The following is an 18,390-nucleotide window of genomic DNA, read 5'->3' as shown; positions in this document are numbered from 1 at the left end:
ACAACGCGGTTGATGTAGTCGTACGTCTTCACGGCCGACCGATCAAGCACCGAAACTACGACACCTCGAGTTCTAGCACACGTTTAGCTCGATGACGTCCCTCGAACTCCGATCCAGCCGTGTGTTTGAGGGAGAGTTTTCGTCACACGACGGCGTGTGACGATGATGATGTTCTACAACGTAGGGCTTCGCCTAAGCACCGCTACAGTATTATCGAGGTGGACTATGGTGAGGGGGGCACCGCACACGGCTAAAAGATCAAACGATCATTGTTGTTGTGTCTAGAGTGCCCCCTGCCCCCATATATAAAGGAGCAAGGGGAGGGGGCGGCCGACAGGAGGAGGCGCGCCAAGGGGGGAGTCCGACTCCTCTTCTTGTTGAGTAGGAGAGAAGGAAAAGAGGAGGAGAGGAGGAAGGAAAAGGGGGCTGCACCACTTGTCCAATTTGGACCAGAGGAGGGCTGCACGCCTCCTTCCTTTCGGCTCTCTCCTCTATTCCATATGGCCCAATAAGGCCCATATACTCCCCGACGAATTCCCCATAACTCTGCGGTACTCCGAAAAATACCCGAATCACCGGAACCTTTCCGAAGTCCGAATATAGTCGTCCAATATATCGATCTTTACGTCTCGACCATTTCGAGACTCCTCGTCATGTCCCCGATCTCATCCGGGACTCCGAACTCCTTCGTACATCAAAACTCATAAACTCATAATATAACTGTCATCGAAACCTTAAGCGTGCGGACCCTACGGGTTCGAGAACTATGTAGACATGACCGAGACACGTTTCCGGTCAATAACCAATAGCGGAACCTGGATGCTCATATTGGCTCCCACATATTCTACGAAGATCTTTATCGGTCAAACCGCATAACAACATACGTTGTTCCCTTTGTCATCGGTATGTTACTTGCCCGAGATTCGATCGTCGGTATCTCAATACCTAGTTCAATCTCGTTACCGGCAAGTCTCTTTACTCGTTACTGTAATGCATCATCCCGCAACTAACTCATTAGTTCACATTGCTTGCAAGGCTTATAGTGATGTGCATTACCGAGAGGGCCCAGAGATACCTCTCCGACAATCGGAGTGACAAATCCTAATCTCGAAATACGCCAACCCAACAAGTACCTTCGGAGACACCTGTAGAGCACCTTTATAATCACCCAGTTACGTTGTGACGTTTGGTAGCACACAAAGTGTTCCTCCGGTAAACGGGAGTTGCATAATCTCATAGTCATAGGAACATGTATAAGTCATGAAGAAAGCAATAGCAACATACTAAACGATCAAGTGCTAAGCTAACGGAATGGGTCAAGTCAATCACATCATTCTCCTAATGATGTGATCCCGTTAATCAAATGACAACTCTTTGTCCATGGCTAGGAAACATAACCATCTTTGATTAACGAGCTAGTCAGGTAGAGGCATACTAGTGACACTATGTTTGTCTATATATTCACACATGTATTATGTTTCCGGTTAATACAATTCTAGCATGAATAATAAACATTCATCATGAAATAAGGAAATAAATAATAACTTTATTATTGCCTCTAGGGCATATTTCCTTCAGCGAGTGGTGCTAGAACTCCGGACTCTGCGGCATAGTTGAGTAAGGCGTGGAGGCAGCTCATAACCATGACAAAGAGTAGTGGGGAAACTGGGTCTCCCTGCCAGAAGCCACGCTTGTTGTAAATAACCTCGCCTGACACGCCGTTGAGCAGCACCCGAGTGGAAGATGAGGCCAACAAACCGGCTACCCATGCGATCCACTTGTCTCCGAAGCCTAGGTGTCGTAGGACCTCCAGCAAGAATGCCCAATCCCCGGTGTCGAAAGCTTTTGTTATGTCTAGCTTCAGCATGAGCACGGGCCTTTTGGTCGATTGCAGCCACCTGACAGTGCCTTGCACGAGCATATAGTTGTCATGGAGACACCTCCCTTGTATGAACGCGCTCTGGTGAGTTCCCACGATGTTTGTCATCTCTGGTGCCACGCGAAGAGACATGACCTTCGCAACTAGTTCGGGGAAGCTGTGAATCAGACTTATTGTTCTGAAGTCTCTGACCTCAAGTGCTGCTGGTGATTTCGGCAGTAAAGTAACAAAGGCTTGATTGATCGATGTTAACCCTTGGAAATCCAGCCTCCCAAAGGCCCTGAATGCGTCCATGACATCCTCCTTAATGATACCCCAACAAGACACATAGAATCGCACCGAGAACCCATCCGGTCCTGGTGCCTTGTCTCGTCCTTGTGCCCGGATGGTCGCCCAACCCTCCTCCTCTGTGAAGTCGTAGTCTAGGTGCTGAAGCTGCCTCATCGGCAGTCCTATCTCATGCAGGTCAAGTGTGAATGGCCTGTCCGGAGCCTCTCCTAGCAGATTGGCGAAGAAGGAATCCACCACCTCCGCCATCTTATCATGCTCAGATGTAATCACATCATCAACTTTGAGCTTCGATATGAAGTTCTTTATCCTCCTGTGGCTTGTATGGTTATGGAAGAACTTTGTGCAAGCGTCGTCGTCCTTGAGCCATAGCACCCAGGATCGTTGCCTAGAAATGGATCGCTGCAGGGAGGCCAGCCCTAGCAGTTTTTGTTTCAGCGTGCGCCGCAGCTCCAACTCAGTGTCAGACAGTGTTCTGAACTCCATTGCTACATCGAGTCTAAGGATAATCTCCGTAGCAATATAACGATCGCTCCAGCTCGACAACGCCTTAGCCGTGGCCTTAAGCTTGGCTGCAAGCCTCTTGAATGGATTTTGCGTCACTTGTGGAGCCATCCACGCTTGCCGAACCACGTCCTGGAAACCATCTACTTTAGTCCAGGAGGCTTCAAAATGAAAACGCCTCCCTCTTTGCAAGTCCGGATCAAGAACTAGGTGTAGAGGACAATGGCCGGAGACGCTAGTGCTGAGGACCGAGAGGAGTGACGATGGGTGTGCCTGCTCCAAGTCCATCGAGACGAGCACCCTGTCCAGCTTCTCCAACGTTGGCGCATTCCGCTCATTGGACCATGTGTACCTCCTGCCGTTGAGATAGAGGTCGATGAGCTCAAGGTCATTAATACATCGTCGGAATCTTCCCATCATGCGGCGGTTAATCCTGTTGTTGCTCTTCTCTGTTGGATCTTTGATGACATTGAAATCCCCGGCCACCATCCAGGGGCCAGCATGCAACTCTCTGACATCTCGTAGCTCCTGAATGAATTCAACCTTGCTTGCCTCCTCCTGAGGGCCATATACCCCGGTGAACCACCACCCGTGCTCGCCATAAGCAATCCAATCCATGACCGTATTCTGTGTCACATGAGGGTTTGACATCTGCACGTTGGCGGAGTTGCATGCTAACAACACCCCACCTCTTATCCCCACGGCCGGCACGTAAAAGAAGTTGTCAAATGCTGGCCCTAGACACTACTGGACTAGCCCCAGGTTCATGTCCTGCACCTTTGTTTCCTGTAAGCACACCACACTCGCACCCGAATACAAAATAAGGTTCTTTATTGCATCTCTTTTAGCCGGGTTGTTAATACCACAGACGTTCCACACCACAATTACTTGGTTTGGTTCAGCCATTAGAAGAGGCCTACCCAAGTCCCACCCAGGCGTCAAGCACTACAACACCCTAGTCTCCCCATCCACAACGCGCCCAAGTGGGAGCACCTTGGTCTGCCACCCGAACAGCCCAACAATTGCCGTGATGTGCTCCTGCTGCAGCGGGTGCAAAAATAGGTCTAGGTAGGCCTGCAATGCGTCTTCGCCAATCGCTTCTCCCTCCCGCGCTATCCCTAACTGAAGCATGAGCGTGCGCTGCTGCTGTTTAACAGAAGAGCCAACAGCAAATCTCCCACCGATCCTTGCGCTTCGTCGGACGTGCGAGGGCGGTGTCCTTTTCTTCCGTTTGTTACGCCCCCAGCTGGCCTGCATAGGAGAGGCGAGACAAGTTTTTTGTAGCTAGACCATAGCTGTTCAATCGTACGTTCCTCCTGGTGCGCCACGTCCGCGACGGGTGAGGTACCCGTTTCTGAGCAGGATAGGCTGACCAGAAAGGTTTCCATGGCCATCCTCCCCCCACATGCACGCCTGGCGTGCCAACCACCGATCGACTGGAGCTCCAGGAGAAAAAAGTGTCAGCAGACTGATTCGAAATTTGAATCACTCCAGAGTCAGTTGAGAAGCCACGGAATTGGCCGTCGTCGAGGGACCATGTCGGTGTGTGCCATTGGCTCCTGGCAGCCCAAAGCTGGGCACTGCGGGGTCCATGCAGGGTAGGTGTCCCAAAGCAGTCTGCCATCCCCTCCTCAAAGTGCCTCGGATCCTCCGCCACCCTGCGTCAATCCTGGTCAAAAGCAACGTCTCAGGCACATCCCGCCCTGCATGCCTTTGCACGTCAGTAGTGGGCGCCATCCTTCTTTCTGCGTCAGCGCCCGACGTGTCACGTGCTACCCCGGCCTCCTCGCCGGTCGCTCCATCCCTGGCGAAGGCTGTCTCCGGCCGAGTTGGCCATGGCGCCATAGAAGTTGTGAGATCAACTGCAACCCTTCCGTGTCCAGTTGCGTCCCCGTGCCGGGCCATCCGCCTTCCGCCTTCCGCACCGACATGAACCGTCAGCCACGCCACGGGAGAAGGGGAATCTGCGGCGAGTGTTGCGTGCACCGCCGGGGCCGTCCGGGTTCAGCCTGCGGGTGGTCGAAGCCAGAGTCGTCGTCGTCGTCTTCATCTCCTGAGGATGGACCTGAGCCTTGGACCGTGTTCTCCGTGTTCACTAGGTGGATGATGAACCGATACTCCAGCATGCTCTTCTCCAGCGGAACCAGCACGTTAGCCGGCAAGACAAGGCCGTCAGCGAGCTCCACCTCCATTTCCTCACCTGGTTCTTCCACTAGGATGAGCTTCTCATTCGGAAGCAAGGAAGGATCATCCGTCCACGCGAATGCCTCGAAGCTGCCCAAGTCCGCCCGACTCGCAATGAGTGTGCTCAGCCGCTCCACCCCTGCCGACGAACCAAGGACAAGTTGTGTCGTCGCACGGTTCCAGACATGCGGCGGGATGTCTTCCATGTCAAGCCGCACATGATAATGGAACGGCCGCCGGGTGGCCTGGAGCTGCCTGTTCCACGGCGAGAACCTCAAGTAGAAGCCACGACCGTGCACTTCGCCGGCCCTCAAGGCTGCATCCCGCGCCGCCCTAGAGTCAAACACGAGCAGGAAGTCAGCCGGCCAGAAGCGGTGCACGGAGAAGCTACCAGCCACCTCGGGGACCGATTCCTCCACCGCCACAGTGACCGCACTCATCGCGATCCTTGGACGTCCGCTAGTAACGAAGCCAACTAGCGCCCAGCGCAGCGCCTCCACCACGGCCACCACCTCCGGGGAGTAGGGGATGACGACCTGCTCCACTGCAGGCCTCGCCGAAGACGCCCCCGGTGCAGTCCTCCGCCCAACCGCCCCCACAGCAGGGTTAGGCTCCACCGCCGGCTGCGGATCCGAGGGCACCCTGCCAGTGGAAGGCACTGTAGGGCCCAGGCGATCATGAGCCGGCGTGGAACGCTGCCTCTGCCCCCCTCTGCGGCCTGCCAGCCCAACTCCGAGGGAGCCCTGGTGGTAGAGTGCCCAACAGGTCCCAAGCGAGCGTGGACCGGCGTGGTTCGTTGCTGGAAGGAGGCGGCGGGACCGTAGTCGTGGGAGATGGAGGCCGGCGGCGAGGACCCGACACGCAGCCCCAACCTTTCCCTGATGGGGCGGGGCGCAGTGACCGGCGGAGAAGCAGAGCACGGTGCGCGGCACTCCCGTGCGATGTGGCCCGGGCGACGGCATCACAGGCAGACCGTGTCGTTGTGGCACATGCTGGCGACGTGCTCCTCGCTCAGGCAGTTGAAGCAGAGCCCAGCCAGATCTGGCGGCAGGCCGACCCTGATGCGCATGGACGGCAGGGGCGGGGCGGGGAGACGGCGGGGATGGCGGCGCTTGCGGCCAGCAATCTGCCAACCACCGGCGTTGGCACACGACGGACCGCCCTCCTCGGGACGGACCACGATGGAGGGGCCCCGCCGGGGTGGTGAGGGGCACGCGGTGGCCGGCTACGGAGGAGCAGCCCGGGTAGGCGTTGGGGGCGGAGGATGGAGCGGGGAACCCTCGGGTGGCGAGCAGCTCCACAGCACCTCGCAGTAGGACCTAGCTGGAGCGCTGTCCGCATCGTCATCAGAGGAGCTCAGATCTCCCCAGCGCGCGGGACTGGCAGGCGAACGAGCCATGGCAGCCCGAGGAGGCGCTGAGCTGGCCACAAAAGGGGGGTGGGGGAGGGGGGTGGGCGCCGGGACCAGAGCGGTCACCAGCGAAGGAGAGGTGGACGCCCCTGCCGGAGTGGCAAGCGGCGGAAGGGGGGGGGAGCGGAAGGGTTTGGAAGGCGTAAACTCCGAGCGTGATATTTGCAGCATACCCATTTATTTTGAATTGCAATGACGTCTTGGAGGCAGAACTTCATGCTCTCATGCAGGGAATGACCCTCGCCTGTCAACATGGAGAGGGTACTATTACAACACAATCCAATTCCTCTGAAGCTTTATCAAGTATCCTCGATGATCGGTTATGTAGATCGGCATATGGACACTTAGTGTGAGACGAAGGCTCTAATACAGAACCGAGAGTTTATTCCACATCAGATTAGATGTGAACAGAATAGGGCAGCAGATCGACTGGCTCTATACAGTAGTACATGAACAGGCCACTGCCATGTGGCTGAACCGTGGTCCCATGTATCAATGAATTATTGCCTCTTTACTAGTAACCCTTTAACAATGGAATAAACTCCCCCCCCCCAAAAAAAAATCCAGTTGACTTACATATAGCCACACTCTTAATAGTGGGCCAATAGAATATGTAGGACGTCGATATCTGCCACATGTGTGGCATATTAGAGATTCGCCCGCACGCCCTTTGTGGCATAATCAGCCCACACGGGTCATGTGTGGGCGAACATTAGAACTGCCCACACATGTGGGCGCAGCTTCTTTGTGCCACACGCCCAACAAATACTACGCATCCCCACCCCGCGCGTGTGGCATGAAGCAAATATGTCCACATGTCCTGGCGCAACTATGTTTGTTACCCGCGGGATGACACTTTAGTTACCCCAGGATGGCAACTTTAGTTATCCGGGATAATAAATGTAGTTGTAAAAGCATGACAATTCTCTCTGTTTTGGTTAATTATAGTTGCCATGTCTAATTTATGGTAGTTGCCGCGTTTAATCTAAACTCCTAATGTCTCAGTTGGTAGGTCGCGTTCCGGGTTTTATTTTCGTCCCACCTCACCCGGTTATTTTTTGTACCTATTTTGGTATCTCCTCCCACCTCACGCTGACCCGCCACTAACCGTAAAAACCACGTACCGAGTCCTCCACGAGCCCCCTCACTCGAAAAATTCTACGATGATTAACCAGCGATAAAAAACCTACGAAAAATAACCAGCGAAAAAAACCCCTCACGCACACTCGTTCGCCGCCGCTAGCCCCTGCCGCTCCATCCCTTCGCCGCCTAACCCTTGCATCCCCCAACCCTCGACTACCTGTCACAACTCTCCTCCCTGCGCCGCCGTGGGTCTCGGCCTATCTCCTCCCTGCGCCGCCGCGGGTCTCGGCCTCCCTCATCCCTTCGTCCAGGCAAAGAGAGGGCTGGCCTTGGCGCCTTGCCACTTTGATGGCAATCTGCCTTATGATCCGCCGCCGATCCCGATCCGCCGTCGATCCCGATCTCGCATCGGAGGATTTGATTGACTTCTCCTCTCCTCTCTTCCACCTCTCTTCGTCGTCGGATCCCCGCGACACATGCCCAGATACGTCCGCAAACCGCCGGCGACGAGGTGTATGGTGCCGACATGGCCGTGCTCGAGCGCCTCCAGGACCCCGCAGAGGAGAATCAAGGCGTGGCGCCTCCTGGACTCCGTCCTTCGCCGCTTTGTCGACGACGTCCCTGCCGCCGGGCAGGAAGGTACTCGATGACGTACTCGATGCCCACCTGCAAGGTCAGCCCCCCATCCTCCCGGTCCTTCCCAGCAAATAGATCTGGTAAAATTTGAATAATGATCTGGACTTCAACGATTAATTAATCTCCTGGTCTCTAATGAGAACTTTTTTGTTACTGAACTTCGTAGTTGGTTTACATAAAATCTGAAGTCTGTCTAACATATTTTACTTGAACACAATTCGCTTCAGAATTCTACTTTATGTGAGCATTACTTTCTTAGGGTATCTGATTTACTTGGAGGAGTATTTAATTACACGTATGTGTAGTACAAGTTGTTATTTCCCAATAATTTTGATGGCCTCTATGCATCATTGTTCATGTCTATTATTATTTATGAAAGCTACATGTCTTGGAGGGAAGTTGCGACTTGAGGGAGTGAGCTCCCATTCTCTCAATTTCTTGGCATGGTCATGCTTGCAGTACTGATAAGGCATGCTTCAAAAATGGAGGGAGGACCTGAGCTGCCGCCTTGGTTCCTGTCCGCACCAGCCGCCACAGTATGTAATCAGGCCTCCACTATTGTCCTCTGAATTTTGGATTACATGCATCTACAAGAGCGTGAGAGTTTGAGAGGGTAGCACAGTGCTACATAGAAGTTAATTTTTCTCCATGAAGTTGATATGATGCGAAGCTGCTGCCAGATTGAAGGTTAATTGAGTTCTCATCTCCAAAATGTTTGCATTCTAAGTATCCTCTTTGATTCAGCGGTTCCATGATGCTACAGTTCACTTGTTTTTCACCTCTTGATGCTGCTATATACAGAGGTGTTTGCTAATTTACACATTAAAATTTTCTGATAAACTATGCCAATATCACATGCATATGCATTTTTTAGTGATGTCTGATTATTAATCCATGCTACAATAAATAGGTCTGCTGCCTTGCTTTTCATAATTAAATTTGTATTTATTTTCTTATATTCAAACAAATGTTTGTAGAGAACAGTGTTCGGTGACTTAGATAGCTTTAGTGAGTTGATGGTTTGACTTGCTAGGTATGCCTGCAAGGAGGACATTGTAATTTGGTCCAACAAGTACACACAACAATCTTCTGATTGTTCAACATTCTTTATTGCGTGAATTTCTGACATATCAGGATGCAGGTACATGACACTATTGTGTTGTCTGCAGAGGTTCTCATTCTGAAAGAAACTGCAACTATGCAAGAGCTTATTGACGGAGATTATGAAATTTGCAGTTCAAGTTCTGGACATCAGATTGATACTTTACCAAAGGTGCACCAATCGGCCCTCCGTCTCCTAGGGTGATGGCACAATGACATCGACAGCGGCAGCAATTGCGCACATGTGATGATGGATTTGTCAACTGACTTCATATCTCTATCTCTACTACCTACAAAACCTGTAACATTCCATTCCCGTCTCCCGTCTTATTTCGTTTTGTCCAACCGCACACATTTCTCTGGTCGTATGCTAGATTGCAAGAACTGAAACATTTCCTACTGCGTTTTTAATGATGCAGTACGGTTTAAAACTTTTTATTTACTTGGGTCTGCTACCTCAGATTGATGCGCCATGCTCGGGCAATAATAGTCCAAGCTTCATCGTGTAATAAGCTCCACCTGTGTGCACAGGTAAGTGGTTCTGGTACTGCTTCTGTTTTTGTTTGTTATATTTGCTGCCAGTCTGATTGCTACTATCTACTGTACGTGCTTATTGTTTGGCTTTGAAGAGATATTTGCTCGATGTTATGCCAATTAATTTCAAACAGATGGTAAACTGTGATTTGCTCCTCAATTTGTATTGTATCTGAGATCTCATTTGTGCGTACAATATTAGCTTCTTCATGGCAATTTCAATGTTACATGTACCATAGTAAGCCAATCAATATCTGCACCATATTGGTCTGATGCTTTCTTACCCTCTCATCCTTAATTAATAGGCATTTTCCAATAGGATCAGCTTTGTTGTGCAAACTCACTTGTATTTTCCATGTTATTTGCACGATATCTTGAATGTTCATGGTCCGAATATAAATAAGATTCGGTTCTTCTCTCAGAAACTTATCCTTCTGCTTATATTTGCATTTGCTATTGATGATGTAATTTGAGCAATACCCATATCCTTTTTACCAAGTTTGGATAAAAGCATATATAAGTCTGATTTTAACAATATTTTGTGATCGACTATGTGTTTGCCCAAAACTTTATTAGATGACATGGAATGCTTGATTAATGATATCATTTTTTTTTATTTCTTTGTGGTTCCTGGTGTGAAGCAACAGATTTGAATAAAAATATTTATTTATTTAGAAACATTTTTAAGTTTATCTGTATATATTGATATTAGCTTGAATTTTGAACAAGAAATAGTTTCTTAATACGTACTTTTGAATTTTATGCACTTGTATGTACACTGCTACTAACGGTGCTCTTGATCATGTCATACATGAGTACTAATGGTGCATGCCTTAATATTGGAATGGAATGAATACCAGCTTATGTAGAGAAGCGAGGCCTTTTCATATTTGAGGAAGAATGTCATGCAACCAAGAAGAATAGGATGGGTATTCTAGTAATCCTGTGGATTAGTCTCTATAGTTGTTGGCGGCCTATAAAGCAGAGGTATCTATGACTAAATAAATAAAAATTGATGACTTACTATTTTACAATATTAGTTTCGACTATAGTGTTGCTGACTAAATCATGCTACCTCTCATTATTGCGGCGTCTCGCTAGCAGGGTATTCCCATTTAGATTATGTTTGCCCTTTCGATCACCGGCGCGGCTGTAGCCGTCCATGTAGGCGTCGGCGGCAGTAGGGGGGAGGGGACATCGGAGCCGTCGGTGATATTGGAGGAATCAATGTAGCCGACCATCCTTTGAATGACACAGTTTTGCTACCTCCCACTGATAACTTTAGGAGCTATGGAGAGGAGGGTTAGGAGGGAAGCGAGCCAGCGGCGTGAAGAGAAAATGTTAGGGTCACAATAGCAAACGAGTTCATCTTGCCTGGGTTGCGCTGATAAGAAAGAAGATAGAGCTTCAGGTGAGGCATATCGTCCCTAGGAATTTGTTGGTATCGAGGATTGTTCCAGGAAGCACTTCTGATGACAACATGATGTTGGGCCTCGGGGACATGGTAAGCTACTCATGTCACAATTTTCATCCATTCAGACTTGTTTTTGTGATTCTTGTACTACCACTGATCCATATATGATCTCTTATACTCATCATTTAATCCTGCTTAAATTATAGTATTAAAGGTGGTTGTACTTTAAAAGGTCTCAAAGTTGTGCAGGTAACGAACAGAAACATATTGAAGCACATTGTTGTCATCATCCACTTAGTGCCCGCCGGGTCATGCTCAGCAGCAACGGTGCACGGCGATGGGAAAGACGCAGGGGTGGCGGGATCATCACCAGTGGGGCCATCGGGGAGAAGATGGAGGCAGATAAGAAAGGAACGGGCTCGGTTGGGTGTGAAAAGGAGAATGAGAGAGATAGCGATGATGTGGTGCTGCACCACTGCTCTCCTACTGCTAGCTGAATTTTGGTATTGTTGCTGCTATCTGAATTTCGCACACACACGGCGAGGTGTTTGATGCTGGCCGACGTCGCGCTTGTCGTGAGGGGGGGGGGGGGGTCGTCGTTGGGAATCTTCTGTCAGAGGTGCTGCCCTGCGAGGTAAGAGGCATCCCTCTCCATGTGCTCGACGGTTTGTGTCCGGAAATAATTTCATTATGCAAATGATTATTATTTTTCTCCGAGAATGTTACAATGACATCTGCACATCGTCGCTTCTTATCTCCCAGCCGCCACCTGCACAGGGCACACTCCGACCATGCAACCGCCAAGGTCGCCGACCACATCGTGCACGTCCACGCCATCGACCTCGGCGGACGGTGCCGCAATGTTCGTCAGTATGTCCTGTTGGTCGAGGAGCGCGAAGGAAGTGGGCTGAGGGAAGTGGGGGCGGCGGCAGAAGCAGCATGGGTGTCCTACGGTGAGCGCTTTGAGGGATTCTGCAGAGCAGTTCTCCCCGGAGGCCTGATGCATCCAACCGTACAAGGTAGTTGCGCCACTTCCTGTGATGGGTAGGCCTTATATACATCTTGGCAATTCCCTGTTATGTTATCTAAATCTCGGCCACGTATGAGGCAAAAACCACATGCATCATTGTCTTCTACTATCTCCTTGCAGTAACTTCAGTTACTTGTAGCCAATGGGATCTATGCTATGAGGGAACATACATGTCAGGGCACATGTGCGTCCATGGGTCCTCTTTGTATTACTGCGTGTTGGTCTGTTATCATGCGACACAGACCTGATGGTTGTTAGAATGCTGAAAGAGACGACTTCATTAGTTCATCCAGTAGTTTCTTGCTGCTGTGAAAGGATTACGATTGACCAACAAAAAATAAAACTTTTGATTGTTCTCAAAACAAAATAAATAAATCGTGGAGCATCTATGTAAGGAAAGCAGCTTTGTATGAAATTTTTAGTGCACTTCCAATATATGTAGCTAGCAAGTGCAGGTAGAAATGGTGTGATAGGCCCGTGGCATCCCTATTGAAAACGAACATGTCTTTGAATTAGCAAGAAGAATAGCAGTAAAACACATAGACTGTTCTTATTTCAAGATCCTAACCGTTTATCCGTTTGCTCCTTAGATTCGCTTACTGATTGTAAATTGCTTTACTTCATTGGACATAGAAGGACAATATGCTTGTATTTGTAAAACTGCTATATTTTTCTGTACAATGGTGAAAGAGCTACATTTTTATATCGCTCTATGATTCATTTTCTTCTATTCCAAATGGACATAGGAAACTTGAAAACTACACCACAACTCTTAGGCTTGCCAAAATATGAGGATTATCACTCAGTCATGAGCGAAACTGGATGTACCCGGTAAGGATGGAGGCGAGATGGGGCCATAGTGCCCCCTTTTGCGCAGGAGGGAGTAGGTCTGAGCCGAAGGCAACAATTGTGGCCGCTTCCAGAGCCGAAGCCACCTGCGGAGTCAATGTCATGGTCGCCCCAGAGCGGAATCCATCGCCTAGGCCACAAGAGTAGGAGCTGCTGTCGCGGAGGTCATCTCTGAACCTAAACTGAACTTTCTATGGATGGTAAGATGTCCTCCCTCAATCTTCTAGCAGCCGGTGCTCGTTGGCCTCTCCTCACTATTCAGCTGTTGATTGTATGAAATAGATGGTTAACACTTTATTTTGTTGGTCCCTACTGGACGGTAGTGATGTTGAGACACAAGAGATTATCAGGCCTATGCATATATATAAAATTGTTCATGGATCTTTCTTATCTCTGATATAATTTTGCCAATGATCAAAGAACTGTTGTTCTGATGTACACCTATTGTGTTGCTTATTTTGCCATCACTCTTCTGGTTTACCTTAGGAGTAGTACCAATCTTAGAAAATGCTCCTAATTTGGGTAAAATTTGGAAACATTATGGATGGATAAATTTATGGACTTGTTCCTTTATTACATAATTGTATAGCCTATGATCTTATACAGTTGAGGGCCGCTTATCCTATTCTTTATGTGTGAAGTTAAAAGCTAAATATAGCTAATGACATAAGTGATCTATTAAAATATATCACGGAAGTAAGTACTTATTTTTGTTTCTACTTATTACCTAATTTTAATGTGAATTTTTCAAAGACATATAGTGTTCCATATAGTCTAATTTAATATACCAGCGATGATGGTATTGAATCTGCGAAGAAAATATATACTCATTTCCTAATTGCATCTTTTAATCAGGAGGTCAGGACCAAGCTTTAGGCAGGAAAATGGGACAATCTTCAGTAAGCTACAATGTTCATGTCTTCTTATATCATTTGACTGATGTGTTCTTGTATCATTCTTCTACTTTCGGAGCTATTACTGCGATCGTTTTGACCTCATGTCTACTTATATCATTTGACCTTATCTAGATATTAGTGGTTCTTAATCCAGCAAGGTCTTGAATATTTTTTGCTTTGTCGATTCAAAATTTTGTTCGTCTAGCAACGTTCATGGTTTAAGCTTTGATTCGAAAAACAACTTTCAATTTTATAGGAGACACAAAGAGCAACAACAAGCCGCTGTAGATATTGTGTAGTAGCAACATTAATGATCTGCTAATGTTATATTTTTTTCTTCTTTCCTTAATATCTACATGACCAATGTGTATTTTTAATGATCAAACATGCACATGTCACATTAAGAGGTTGAGAGTAGCTCAAAAGATATGCATACATCCTCTACCTTTTACCTAATGAAATATTTCTAAAACCATAGTAGATGTCAGGTGTAAATTCCATAAAGAATTGTTGGTTTTTGTAATTATTTCGTGAAACTTTCATTGTAGGGTTCTAGGATTGGTCAATAAGCAGGGTTGTTTTCTTTCTTTAGTATCTGCATGATCAAGTCGGTCTGTACTTTTAATGATCATACCTGCACATGTCACATTAAGATTGAATATATTGTGACTTTTCTAACCATTTCTTGTTAATTGCTTGAGGAAAAACTAACAGGAAATTTTTTCTTAGAAATCCCAAGGAAGTAAATGTTCTCACTGTTTTGGTAAAATAACATATATTTTTGTTGTATGTATACTTAATTTCAGGAGATGTAGATTTTCTTGTTATCTTATATATGTTCCTTTTCTTTTTTTCTTCTGTGAAAAATGAGTTCAACAAGGGCTCCTCATTCTAGCCTCCTGGGGTTGAAATGATTACTCCTTTAATTGATTTGAAGATTGTTAATTTTTATATTTGGAAACGCTTGGAAGCTTTCCTTTGTTTTGGCGTTATGAAGATCTTATGCTGCAGGGAGATTTCACCGATGCCACAAAGATGCTGCTGCATCGAACGCATAGGATAAGATGATATTAGTAAGTATCTATCATCTACATTTTGCTTTTGTCTTCAATTTTGTAGGATTTCCTTTCTTTCAGCAACGTTGTAGAAATATAAATACTTTCTTATATGTTTATCCAGCCATCCACATTTAACTAGGTTGCAAAGAACGTTGAAGTGATAACTGCATGTGTAAGTACCATGGATGAGCTAGCAAAACATACATTTTTATGCTAGAGTGCATATGGATTAGGTATGTGTATTTGTTGGCAATGTTCATGTGTGAGAAAGCAAGGTCCATAAGATATCTAGGGGATTAGAGGTGGTATGATTTAAAGATAAAGCATCGTCTTGAGTGCTTTTTTTTCATGTGGTTGCTTCATGGGCTTCAAATAATTTACTTGGGACTTCATTCAGAAGTACAACTGGTAATCCGAGATCAATACTGAGATCAGACATCAGATACAATATAATTTTTTTTGTACAAACAAAGTCTATGATATCGTGCCATTCTATGAGTGTTTAAAAATAAGTTTGGTATCTGCTACAATGTACATATAACTTGGTCATCCTAAAGAAACTTTATCTTGCATATTGCTTGGTTACAAGATAAGAACTAATATGTATTACAAATATCTAGGGAAATCTTTTGATTGTTTTGTACATATATTATCAGAGATGCCAAATAGCAGGTTGCTTCAAACCAGGGGAACTGGCTGGTTCATAGATGGTAGAATGTTCAATCTTCGACGATGCTCAGGGAGCAAACAAGGGGAATTAGGTTAGTACGTCTTTAAAATAGCACCAAGGGTGCACTCAATAATTCCAGTTTTTCAACTTGTACTGTTATTGTTGATACACATTGTTTTGTGCATACTTGCTAGGGAAAAGTATATTTTTCGTCCCTGGACTCGCTCAAAAGTATAGAAACGTTCCTTCAACTTTAAAACCGGCAAATGTTAGTCCCTCAACTTCTCAAACCGGATTATTTTAGTCCCTTGACTCAACAAAAGCTGTTTTCATGCTTACTTGGCATGGTTTTGACCAGTCAGCACCCACGTGGGAATCTTCTTCCTTTCCATTTTAACTCGGCTGGGCATTTCGTCGAGTAGTAGGCGCCACCAGGCAACAAGAGGAAGAGGTAGGCATGGAGCTTGCGTGGGTGTCGGCGGCGCACGCAAAGGGTGCAGGAGGCCAGGGAGCTGCACTACAGTTAGTTTTGTGGGACGAGCGGGGCTGTCGCGGCTAGCAGCACTAAGGCACGCGGCGGCTTGGCCTTCACGGCGAACTCGTAACACAGTCACAACTAACTGATGCTCGTGTTGCCGCCTCGTTCTCATGGTATGCCTCTGCAATTGTCGGCGACCGCGCCGTTGATGTCCCCGCGTCATCCAGTTCTCGTTCAAATCCATCACTTGCGTGTTGTGGGTCGTGGACATGGCGCGGACAACTGCGCGACGGCGGGGCGCACGCTTGTCGCCGCTCCAGCGCCATCAGCCGCACCCGCTTCGGCGGCTCGCCCGGTTTGCCGTTGTTGCTCGGCCACACATGGGCGATGACTGGTGAAACCATGCAAGTCAGCGTGAAAACCACTGTTGTTAAATCAAAGGACTCAAGTTATCCGGTTTAAGAATTGAGGGACTAAGTTTTGCTGGTTTTGAAGTTAAGGGACCGTTTCTATACTTTCGAGAGAGTTTAGGGATGAAAAATATACTTTCCCCTACTTGCTCGTAATCACCAATCACCACAGTTAACACACTACACATGATTCTGCTTGCAGAAACCCAACATTTAATGGAGAAATCAGGTCACTTTGCATCTACTTTGCCTCAGTTTTTTCAGAAGTCAACAGAGTTTGTAAAAAAAGAAACATGATCCTGCGGCGGTTGCCCAGACTTTTTTTTCCGGGGTAGTAATGTTTGGATGGGACATGTCCCTTCTTTCATAATCACTTTGTAATTTCTACTTGTGCTATGTAATAGACGCCTTACATAAAAAGGCAGTATGTTTTATAGATACTCCCTCTGTTGAGAATAATTATCACTATAACTTTCTTTATGAGGACTTGTTGTGTCGCATGTTCAATAACAGGTAGAAGAAAGGATACGCATATAAATTCATAGCATGTATGGTAAACTCCTGGCTCTACATGTACGAGGCCACTTTAATATTGTACTATATTATCAATAAAAAATCTTATATTTCTTTAGAGAGTGAGTACATCCTACATTTGGATGTAACAGTTCTCTTACAAATAAGTTAGTAAAGAAACAGAGACAATCTAGACCCGGCGAGAGCTACTTGAGGAGGCATGCTGCCATGTATTGCAGATGTGAAATTAAAGAAAGGGGGCATTTTAGTCAATTAGGTTGTTGTATGCGGTTGCATGTATGTTGATTGTTGCTTTATTATTATGTTGATTGTTGCTTTATTATGTATAATAAGCGGGTGAGAGCGTTTTCAGTATATTCATTTGTTGGCCCGTGGCAACGCACGGGCAGTTTACTAGTCAAAGCATAGTTGTCGTGTGTGATTAACTACTTAACACATGTGGCCAAACAATAGTTGTCATGTGTGTTTACCTAGTTGTCACGTGTGGTCCAACCATAGTTACCATGTATGATTAATCATAGTTGCCATGTACGCGCAACTGCAGTTGCCATCTACCAACGAATCATAGTTGCCATATGTGTTTACCTAGTTGCCAATACGTGCAACTGCAGTTGTCATCTATCACCGTACGAGCCTCGTGTGGGCAAAGAGCAGTTTTCCCACACGCGTGTGGACTGGATGGTGATTGTGTCGGTGGGAGCTGGTACACCCACACGGCGCAGCTGGCAACCGCGCGCCGCGGGTCGTGTGGGCGAGCGCTCTAACGCCCACACAACATGCCATGCCTACGTGGCACTGAAATTCCAACATATTCTTTCAAGATTCGTGCAAAATATAACATATGAAGATCAAAGCGTGTGGGCGAAGTGGAGATATGCTACACGTGTTGTTGATAATGGTTTAGATTGAGGGGGCGTGTAAAGAATCAATTTAGTGATTCTTGCTATATCTTTGTGATACGATTTGATATGATATGTATCTATCTCAATCTGTAAATTTGATACTGAGTGATCCATTGTAATCTTTGATTGATCGTTGCACCAACCAACACTGTAAACGGAAAGAGAAGGTACACAAGCATATCACGGCAAATTAGTGTCTCAAACTCAAACATCCGACCATCATCTCCCACCCGCGCCTCACTAAAATCTATCCACCGCATCACCACCCCATAACCACCTACAACTCCAGATCTAAATGGAGGTTTCGTGGATAAGCCTGGTGTAGCGACACACATATGGAGACATGGGGTTTGGGAGATGCAGCCCAATGATAAAGCACATGAGTAAATTGCGCAAAGCCACCGCTTTGAAGGCTGGATTTGCAGAAAACACTATGTTACATTTTTGTTGCAAAAGACACCATGACTACCGTAATCTTTTTGCAAATAACACTGATGGACAGATTTGCTTTGCCTGAGCACGTTTGTGA

At 47.0% G+C, this 18,390-nt stretch overlaps 2 long non-coding RNA genes across 12 annotated transcripts; both read left to right on the top strand.

Moving 5' to 3' along the window:
- The first annotated feature begins 7,504 nt into the window (after positions 1 to 7,504).
- On the top strand, positions 7,505 to 10,096 carry LOC123162925 (uncharacterized). 4 transcript variants are annotated; one of them, XR_006481578.1, is made up of 4 exons: positions 7,505 to 8,022; positions 8,445 to 8,521; positions 9,019 to 9,387; positions 9,506 to 10,096. It is a non-coding gene; the product is annotated as an uncharacterized lncRNA (long non-coding RNA). The 4 variants fall into 4 exon arrangements; XR_006481577.1 differs by having other exon boundaries at positions 8,365 to 8,521; positions 9,155 to 9,387; XR_006481579.1 differs by having other exon boundaries at positions 8,365 to 8,521; positions 9,548 to 10,096.
- A 166-nt stretch (positions 10,097 to 10,262) lies between these two features.
- On the top strand, positions 10,263 to 16,905 carry LOC123162924 (uncharacterized). Of its 8 annotated transcripts, XR_006481575.1 has the most exons (8): positions 10,321 to 11,668; positions 11,797 to 12,053; positions 12,811 to 13,113; positions 13,769 to 13,812; positions 14,821 to 14,882; positions 15,524 to 15,628; positions 15,732 to 15,805; positions 15,896 to 16,547. It is a non-coding gene; the product is annotated as an uncharacterized lncRNA (long non-coding RNA). The 8 variants fall into 8 exon arrangements; XR_006481572.1 differs by lacking the exons at positions 15,732 to 15,805; positions 15,896 to 16,547 and adding an exon at positions 16,628 to 16,905 and having other exon boundaries at positions 10,323 to 11,668; XR_006481571.1 differs by having other exon boundaries at positions 10,266 to 11,668; positions 12,811 to 14,882; positions 15,896 to 16,552.
- Positions 16,906 to 18,390: the final 1,485 nt, after the last annotated feature.

Source organism: Triticum aestivum, chromosome 7B (genome assembly GCF_018294505.1).
Source record: "Triticum aestivum cultivar Chinese Spring chromosome 7B, IWGSC CS RefSeq v2.1, whole genome shotgun sequence".
Lineage (NCBI taxonomy): Eukaryota > Viridiplantae > Streptophyta > Magnoliopsida > Poales > Poaceae > Triticum > Triticum aestivum.
Note: the sequence above shows the minus strand (reverse complement) of the source record. Positions and strands in the feature narration are given on the sequence as shown.